Genomic DNA, 9,381 nt, shown 5'->3' with positions numbered 1-9,381 from the left:
GAGAAAACTCAGCTGCTGACTGGGATTATAAGTCGCTGAATTTTACATTTTCGGGTGTTCTGTACGAATCATTCCGAACCTGTCCCTTTCAGGAGCCTACTATTTCTTTTCTCACAATTTTATCAAGAAACAAGTGTATCAAGGCTAGTTGACAAGAATTGCAGAATTGACGAATTTTATTGACTCTCAATCGACCCCCTGTCGATGTATGCAAGTGTAAACAAACATAGATTCTCAAATAAGGGTATAACAGACTAGTAAATAAAAGAACTCACTGCGAGTATCGTGTGCATCGCAGTCTGCTTTTCCCTATAAACTCTTATTGATTGAAAAGTGCATTACAATCGTCCTTCCTTTCATCTGTGTTTCGCGTCGGACTGCTGCCGGGATTTTCTGCCTGGGGTCTTGCATTTTGACTTTTGGTCAGACTTTTGGATACAAAAATTGATGTCTCGGATGAACAAATCACCCTTTTTGGTTTTGTTTGAAGTCACGAATACGGAACCCGACGGCTCTCATCTGTACTCTGAAGGGGAAAAAGGCGGGCGGGCAATACATCCTGAGACAAAAGCTGGGGGACAAAAGAAGTTCTAAAATCAATCCCATCCCAGCTTAGCAGTGCACCCATGCATTCCTAACGAAGCCAACGCTGGGTTTTTGGGCTAGAGACCAAAGGAATTTGAGGGAGAAAAAAAAAAAAGGGGGAGGGGGATGGAAGGGCGATTTGTGTCTAGAAGAGTCTGGAGAGAAAGAACATTCCTTCGCTCTTGTTCCATTACAAAGTAAATGTAGGCAACTATTGGATATACTGTATATGAAATGTATGTAATAAAATAAACACTCATGACCCTTTGCGCAAACCAGGGTATATTATAGACTCCGAGTATAGACTATAGGCCTAATGGATATCAATAAACACTGAAAAGTGTCAAATAGGGCCTGCAATAGGCCTACTCATTGCTTTACTTATAATTTACCATGCATGGTTGTACAAAAGCATTGTTTTAAATGTAATAATAATAATAATTCACAACACTTATATAGCGCGTTATTACATAAAATGTCTCTAAGCGCTATAGGCCTATTCATACTTATATCTTATGCACACTTTCTTCAAATACATTCTACCATACTTTGCCAGTCAGATATCGTTGTTTGTTCGGACATTTTCCTGAATAGCTCCACATTGACGTTTATTGGTTTTTTTTTTAAATCTCCAATCAGTATATTAGGCCTTACATGTAAATATTTCATGGTCTGTTCGAATGTGCTCCTACCCAGTTGTACGCCTCACAAGTACTGTTTTAACAAAAATGACTGTATTTCATTTGTAAAATATGCAATGCAGAAAATTCTACAAGAAAGTAATATCCGTATGGAATCCATATCGCACTTGAAACTAGAAAAGCACTCCGAGAGCGCAGACCTCCGCCAATTTGATGCAGCTATACTTTCTACTGATGATCTTGCTCTTCGATTGAGATCAGTGATTTTCACCATGCTATTAAATACGTATGCATGCTGAAAATAATTATCCCGATATTCCAATATAGAAGCCTTTGTTACGTCATAAACCCTCAGCTGCGCGCCTCGCCCTAGCAGAAACCAAAGACGCTTAAGAGCACGCACTTTTAGTGCGCGTATGAAAACCTAAAACTGCGCAGCTTGAAGTCCCAAGTTCATTGACCCTACCTACCAAAATATCGAAAATCCTTCATAAAATCAATCAAAATTTCCGGATCACTACCAAAATTAAATCTGTTCCTTGTCTCATTCTTGAAACGAAAACATAATCTCCTTCCTTGGCGGAGGTAATGACAGTAGAAAATGAATAAAGAAATGTTCGGTATATTTGCATAGGTGATATAAATAGATATGCTACCATAATTGGCAGAACAAGGGGAATGCAGTAAAAGACAGAATAATTTCGTTAAAGACAAATTATTCATAAATTTTATGTTGCGAATGAATTCGCAGCAGCTGTGAAACCGCCAGTGTCAAGAATAACGACATTGAGTTTCTACCCACAATAAACAGCAATGCATTTGGTAAAGTTATACCAATAATTTGTTCATTTATATTGCAGGCCTCTGAGCTAAATTATTTATACTTTTACAACTGTAAAATGCTTTTACTTTATGCACCGTGTTCTACCAAAGAAAACGATATGGTAGTATAAATCTAAATAAAGCACCCATTTATGTAACAACACTTTCCTTTTATTTTTTGATACATCGGTTGTCAGAAATTACTTTTTGAAATAGGGCCTAAATCATTTTTTTTTTTCATTCAAAACATTAACGAGTCTGGTATTGAATTGTTGTTTTATCACATTGCAACTGATTGACACTTGAATGTAGGCCTATTATCGTGTAGGGCCTTATACTTGAAACTAAAATAATCCCTGTTACGAACAGTTCATTCAAAATGCGCGCACGATTGCAAATGCTCAGTAAACAGTATCGTCATTTTCGCCTCTCTACCATAGGCGAAATATAACAGAGTGAACTTAAAACCATGCATTGCAAATGGCGTAGATTCTCAGAAATTATTCTCATGTTAAGCAATATTCATATAATATTGTACTCATGCATGTTCATTTTTATCATTATTTTTATGAATGATGATCTTTGCGACTTCGACGATTTTTATATGTTTTTTTATTGTGATGAAAGGAGATAACAGTTAGGTTTCTTAGAAAGCTATGCACGGTGTGATGGGATTACAATCTTCCTGATAGGATAATCACTTGACGGGAACTAATTGATGTAATACGATACTTTCAGTCTAGAGATTTTGGGCTACTGCATATAACGATACCAGGGCTGTAAGTGTGGGCGCGCCCATCAAACTGTATAAAGGGGTGAGCCAGTATTTAGTGCTCTTTCTTTGTTGGTGAGTTAGAGTTTGTTGTGTTTATATCTTCGTCTTCCTCTTCTTCTTCTTTTAAAGTTGGGGAGGGGGGGGGGGGGCTTACGACAGGAGCGCGGGCTTGCAGACACAAAGGGGGACAGATAATCCTGATGACCTTCCAGCGACGTACTTTCCCCGCCTTTTGTTCAGCCCCCATTCATTGTTTCGTCACGGATGCCTGCCAGTGCGATGTTCTTTGTATACATTCATGTGAATCTCTGTTGTCTATTACAGCCCCGCTATCCTGCCGCTCAGATGCGACGGGAATATCACAGAATCGAAGAATTTCGCGGGACTCTTTTGTAAAGATTGACCTTTGGTTGAACCAACTAGAGTATGCTGAAAATAAAATGCAGGAAATGCTGTTAAATAAAATAGTACAGCGAGAGATAAAAAAGGAAAGAAAGAAAGCGTGTACAAGAGAACAGAGGAGGGAGAGAGTAGAGAAACAAGGGGCGGGGGTGAAGGCGGTGAGTGCTTAAAAGTTGCTTTTAAGAAATGGTCAAGCAGTTCAGAAAACTGTCAGCGCTATTTCTTCAGTGTTTGCTGAGTCGCTTGGGACATCAAGACCTCCCATGCTAATAACTTTCGACCATATGATTTAAACACACACAAACACACACAAACACACATGCACTTTTAGTTTATCAAACAAACAGAAAACCCACTCAAGAAAATCAATAACTTCCAATAACGTCAATCATCGAAGGGGGTGGGGGAGGAGAATAGACCCTTGACCCAACCAACCACAAGCACTACCCCACCCCATATAGCATCCACACCCCCCACACGCGTACGCACACACACACACACACACACACACACACACACACACACACACACCAGGCGCACATACACACAAAAACATGCTGAAAAACTTTCTGCCACCCCTCGGATCTGCACTAACCAACCCAGTCTCCTGTGAGTAAACATTAAAACTGGAAATTAAGTCGCCACTGTTATATCTGCAGTGAAAATTAATCGAGAATCTTATCTTTAGTGTGATTCGCTCATTGCTGGGTCCGGATTCAAGCATTGTACTTTTTATCCAGAGTTTCCAAAGTTCGGGGAAACGAAGAAGGGGGGGGGGGGAGGCAGAGGAGAATGCACCAGACTATAAAAAAAAACTCCATGAAATTGATCTCTATAAACAGGGGCGGATCCAGATGCAGGAATTCCGTAAAGGGGAGGCGCCTTTACAGAATGCTGAAAAAAAAGGGGGCGCACGCGCTCCCCCATTTTTTCTTTATATATATATATTTTTTTGCTTTGGCAACCCCCCCCCCCCCCCCCCGATCCGCCGCTGATAAAGGTACTGTACTGTGTTTTATTGCATGGAGGGAATAAAACAAAGAGATCGTGTATAGTTTTGGGAGAACGAATGATTGATAAACAATACTCATTATGCGTGTGAAGTGTCCGTTAAAAGACTGTTGACTGTCTCGCCGTCAATGGGCTAGTACGGGGAGATAGGAAGCAAACATAGACACGCTAATCACACTCAGTGTAATATTTACCACTCGCGAACAGAGCAAGAGCTGTGTGAGAAAACGTTGATAAGAGGCGGCATCAATATCATACTATCCACAAGATTGAGGAAAGGCGGAACTCACACGAACGTGTCTAAAGATACGTCTACATCACAGTTCGTTTACAGTCATTGCAGTATACTTAATGCGGTTGATACATCACTGTATGCTGATCTATTTAGAGTACACCACAGGCGACCATTATGATTACACTGTATCACGTCGGCCTTTATATGCTTTTCTTTCGTTGCATTTGATTTATGTCCTTTCAGTTTGAAATATTGAAGGAGTCTGTTAGTCCGTTAATAATGTTTGATTCCTCATAGTCAGGAAATGCCCAGTGACTGTTCTAATGTTAAAATGATGGTAAGTTTTATAACTTTTTACTAGCGTCCTTGATATAGTGAGTCTGCATATATCATCATGCGTATAATAATAATGTGTGCAGGAATATACCAATAAAGAAAATTGTGCGACAAATTGAGAATCACAATAATGTCAGCCAGTAAGTTTTTTTTTTTATTGTTTTGGTAGTGAATTAACTTTTACATAGTCTCGATTCTGATGTATACAGTATGGAAAATGTTTTCACACAAAATGATAATAATTTTGAAGGACTGACAGACAAAAAAAGATTGATGTTCTCCTTTAACACTATTTCCATCATGTCAATGTGACGATATGCATAAACGTAACTAATGTTTCGAAGGCGGATCACAAAACCACATTGCACGAAACTATTATTAGCTTTTATATCGATGGTCCAGCTATATATTATGAGAAAAGAATACGAAAATCTGGAAGAGATGAACTCTAGCACAATGGACTTTAATCTGTAAACTCGTGTCAGTCAATGGTTGTTAAATTAAGTGTGAAATATCAAACCATTTTTTTACTGCAGTGACACTAAACTTGACTCGCCTACGCCAAGACATTCTTTCGTTTCCATAGAGCTATACAAGTGGGGCATTTTTTTGGTGTATTCTCTCCGACAGTGGCACTCAATGGTCGCAGGAAACCTTTATGAGTTCTTAGGTCGTGTATCAATAATATACCTTACTGGTTGTGTTATAAAATCATCATAACAGAATATTATTATTTGCGCTACCCTGTATACATTATCAGCCTATCCAATGCAGCAGTACTGGGTATCATTGCAGCAAAATACACACACACACACACACACACACACACATATATATATATATATATATATATATATATATATAGTAAACGAATCAGTAGAAAAAGAACGCCGTAAAAAATAATAATAAATCCTAGATCTTGAAGATCTTAAAAACGGAGCATAGCTCTCAAATACTGAAAGGCAAGGTCACACTCTTCATCAGTGCCCATGGTGTGACAAAAGATCTTAATAAAATATATGTATATATGTATATATATGTAAAGATCTTAATATGTATATATATATATATATATATATATATATATATACATATATATATATGGCCTATGTATTCATTTTCATTTATAGAAATAGATGTGCAAATAGCCTATATCTCGCTCATTATGCTCCTTTATAGTATGATAAACGAGAAAGAGCGGATATAGTAACAGATAATTAGATAAAGCAAGGCTCCCAGTTAGATGTCTTGGAAACACGTTATTCGATGACATAAATACCCCAAAGTGATATCGTGCGTCTATCATAAAGACCAAAGATATTCACCCTTTTCACCCGTTCTGTAATGACGTTATATGACGTCATAACATTCGGTTCCATTCTTCTCGCTCCCTGCGCGTGCGCTCTCTAGATTTTCGTCTTGTGCTCATACGCTTATTTTATTATTACGTAGTATTTTTTTTTTTTTTTTGGTCGTAATACCCACATAGCGTTCACAAATGCATTATGATGTCATAAATAGAATGCATTGATTGTCAAATCGTCATTACAATCCCATGCAATACAGTATCACTATAATACAAACGCGCTTGGTTGACGGAATATAGTGACTACAGCAATAATCTCGGACACAAAGTTCATGATTGATTTTGTGATCATAGTAGAAAACAAGCAAAATGATATGCCATCAGTCTGCGAAAGATTGGTGCCTGGAGACAACCAATTTATCGTAGTATAATGAACAAAAAAATTCAATTTAATACACTTTAGTTATGCTATATAAATCGTAGAGTTTATTCATCAGTCAGCAAGTTCATGTTGAAACATTTCGTTAACGTTTGTTTCAACCAGGAACACGAGCACACGATTATGAATTAGAGTAGTAAATAATAAAACAACTGCCTTAAACTGACAACTGAATTCTTACAGGACAGACAAAGGGTGGTGAAGAACGACGATGAAATCTAACAAAAATATTATCAAAATTCTAAACTTAATATTCTATTAACAGTTTTTGCAAAACTAGAAATAATCGATTTTGCCAAAATTCGCATTTCTGTCCAGACCATTATAGAATTACGAGACGGTACTTTCCAAGCAGGCGAGGTTTCAGAACGAGAAGAAAAGAAAAACTTTCTCTTCGATAAAATACATTACTTTAGAAAATACAGAGAAATAAAATCGAAAAATCACATTCTCTCTTAGCAGTATTCCATGTAGTTCTGAGAAACTAGCAGGAGGTAATAAGAAGCATTATAACTACAATGTATGTATCATATCATACTAATCTAAAAATTCTTCTGTTTTGCCTTGTCCATTAACGTTACTCCGTATCCAAGCGGGTCAAACCACGGAGCTGGCACGACTCCTGAATACTTCCGCGTAACTTGGCAATCTGGAGGATAGCAAGATATGTAATCTTTTCTCCTGTATAGTGTACACTGCAGACAGGGAGCAACGCCCGTGTATAGACCAAGGCACCCCCTGTCTCTCTTCAGGAGTCCTGGCGAGTAATCAAAGCAAGGTATGCGACATTCAGAAGGTGCCAAAACATCGCGACTGAATCACGTCCCACACACCCCTTAATCAAGACCGCGCTGCTTCACCTCACGCTGACTTCAAAAAGGAAAGAGAGAAGAAGATAGGATGGGACATCTAGCCCACAGACAGACAAGAACAGAGCAAAACGAAATAAAACATATCAAAAACTAACGAAGAAGACCGAAATCAAGTCAGAGATTGAAAGGATGGGTAGAGAGAGGTTAGAGAGAGATGAGGGAGATGATTGAGAGATGGGGGAGGGGGAGATGGAGGGTGAGAGAAGGAGAGAAAGTTGAAACATATTCGATTGGAAGAGAGACATTGAGCAAGATAAGAGAGAGAGAGAGAGACTTTAGAGAGGGAGGGAGGGGGAGAGAGGGAGAGGTGTCGACATTAAAGTTTCTTAGGAGATTGCTTCTCACCTCACCTTACCTGACTCTTCAAAAACAGGCTCTGGTTTGATGGGGGAGGTTGGTCTCACCTCCCTGGTCTGATGTGGACAAGACATCGTTTTATCACTCTTTTTACCGTTCTGCATTGCTTTTTTTTTCGTGCTGCTGACATTAAGTATATAATTATGAAATTGTAAGATACTATATGAGCTATATTCCGGATGGGCGGGAAAATTCATCGCAGACACGAATACATAACAAACACCAAGCGTCAATATAACATTCATCATGTCACTTTTTATTTCCATTATGCCGACTTTGCCAATTTCCAAGGTTAATTCAATTCGAATCAGGTCGAGTGTAACAGAGGATTCTGACGTTGAGAAACAGCATGGGCCCTGTCGAAAAAGACCGAGTTTGCTCTAAGCTCTGCACGTATGAAAAGAAGCAGTATACATGATATATCGACAGTAGGATACAATGACATCTCCCTGGAAGAGAACTGACCAAAACCTTTTGTGGAAAAAAAGGAGCCGGTGGTCACCTTCAAAATGGCGCCGCTATAGAGCTTCTGTGGAATTGAATGAGCAGGGAGGGGGAATACTCCACCTATAACTGGAATGACTGACCTTTTTTGTTTGGTTACAACCTGCTCCTGAAGAATCCGAACATCAAGGTCATTCGTCCTGTCCTCGTCTGTCTATTTTAGAAACCAGTAATCTCTAGAAACCAAGATGATGTCTAAATCGACAGAAACCTTATGATGGACGGACACACACACACACACACACACACACACACACACAAACCCACACATTATAGACAGACACAAAAGAAAACATTCCGTTACCCCTTTGATATCCCAAGAATAAAAAGGAGTGCTATTGAGGTATTTGAATTAGAAACAAAAAAGAATCTCACCAGTTGTAATACATGCAAATATAGCATTCGTTTAAAATGTTACCGAGACTATTATACCGAAAACAAATTAGTTTTTGAAGATTGTTTTGTGTTATTGTCTTTGCAGGCGAGTGAAATTCATTTAAATGTTGCCGCTAGCATTCCGAAAACTAATTACAGTCAGTTTTTAAAGATTTGTTTTGTGTTAGTGCCTTTTGTTCTGTCTTTTTTTTTTCAAACCATGAAATTCGTTGCTTAGAATTCTTAAGCAGGCATACTGTACAAATACATCAAATTGTTTGAAATTCATTTTTTTCCTTTTGTCTACAATTGTCGCCTGAAAACATGTCTGGTGGCTGATTGCATGAGAGTTCCCATTTAATTAATGGAATTGTTTACAATTGGGAGCAGTGATTTGAAAAGAAATTTTCGAGTTATCACATTTGATGAATGATAATGTGTAGGACAGTTGTATCACAAAACATCCTACCACATAAAAATTTCACAATAAAGCCTATAATCTGAGGAGATATCACTATTTGTCTCAATAAACCGTAACCGTAGATGGTTTAGTCTATAAACAATCTTATTATAACTATTGTTTACATTTCGTATATTCAACAATACTTTATGTTGAGTATACTGATCAAAATTTTTACACTTTTATTTGGTTGTTTCTATCCCTAACTCATATTTTAGAACTATTTTGAAGCACTGTACAGCTGGATTTTTGTTTCATCTG

The sequence above is a fragment of the Diadema antillarum genome, unplaced genomic scaffold (assembly GCF_040938485.1).
Source record: "Diadema antillarum isolate AM-2024a unplaced genomic scaffold, OU_Dant_1.0 seq00000166_RagTag, whole genome shotgun sequence".
NCBI lineage: Eukaryota > Metazoa > Echinodermata > Echinoidea > Diadematoida > Diadematidae > Diadema > Diadema antillarum.
Note: the sequence above shows the minus strand (reverse complement) of the source record.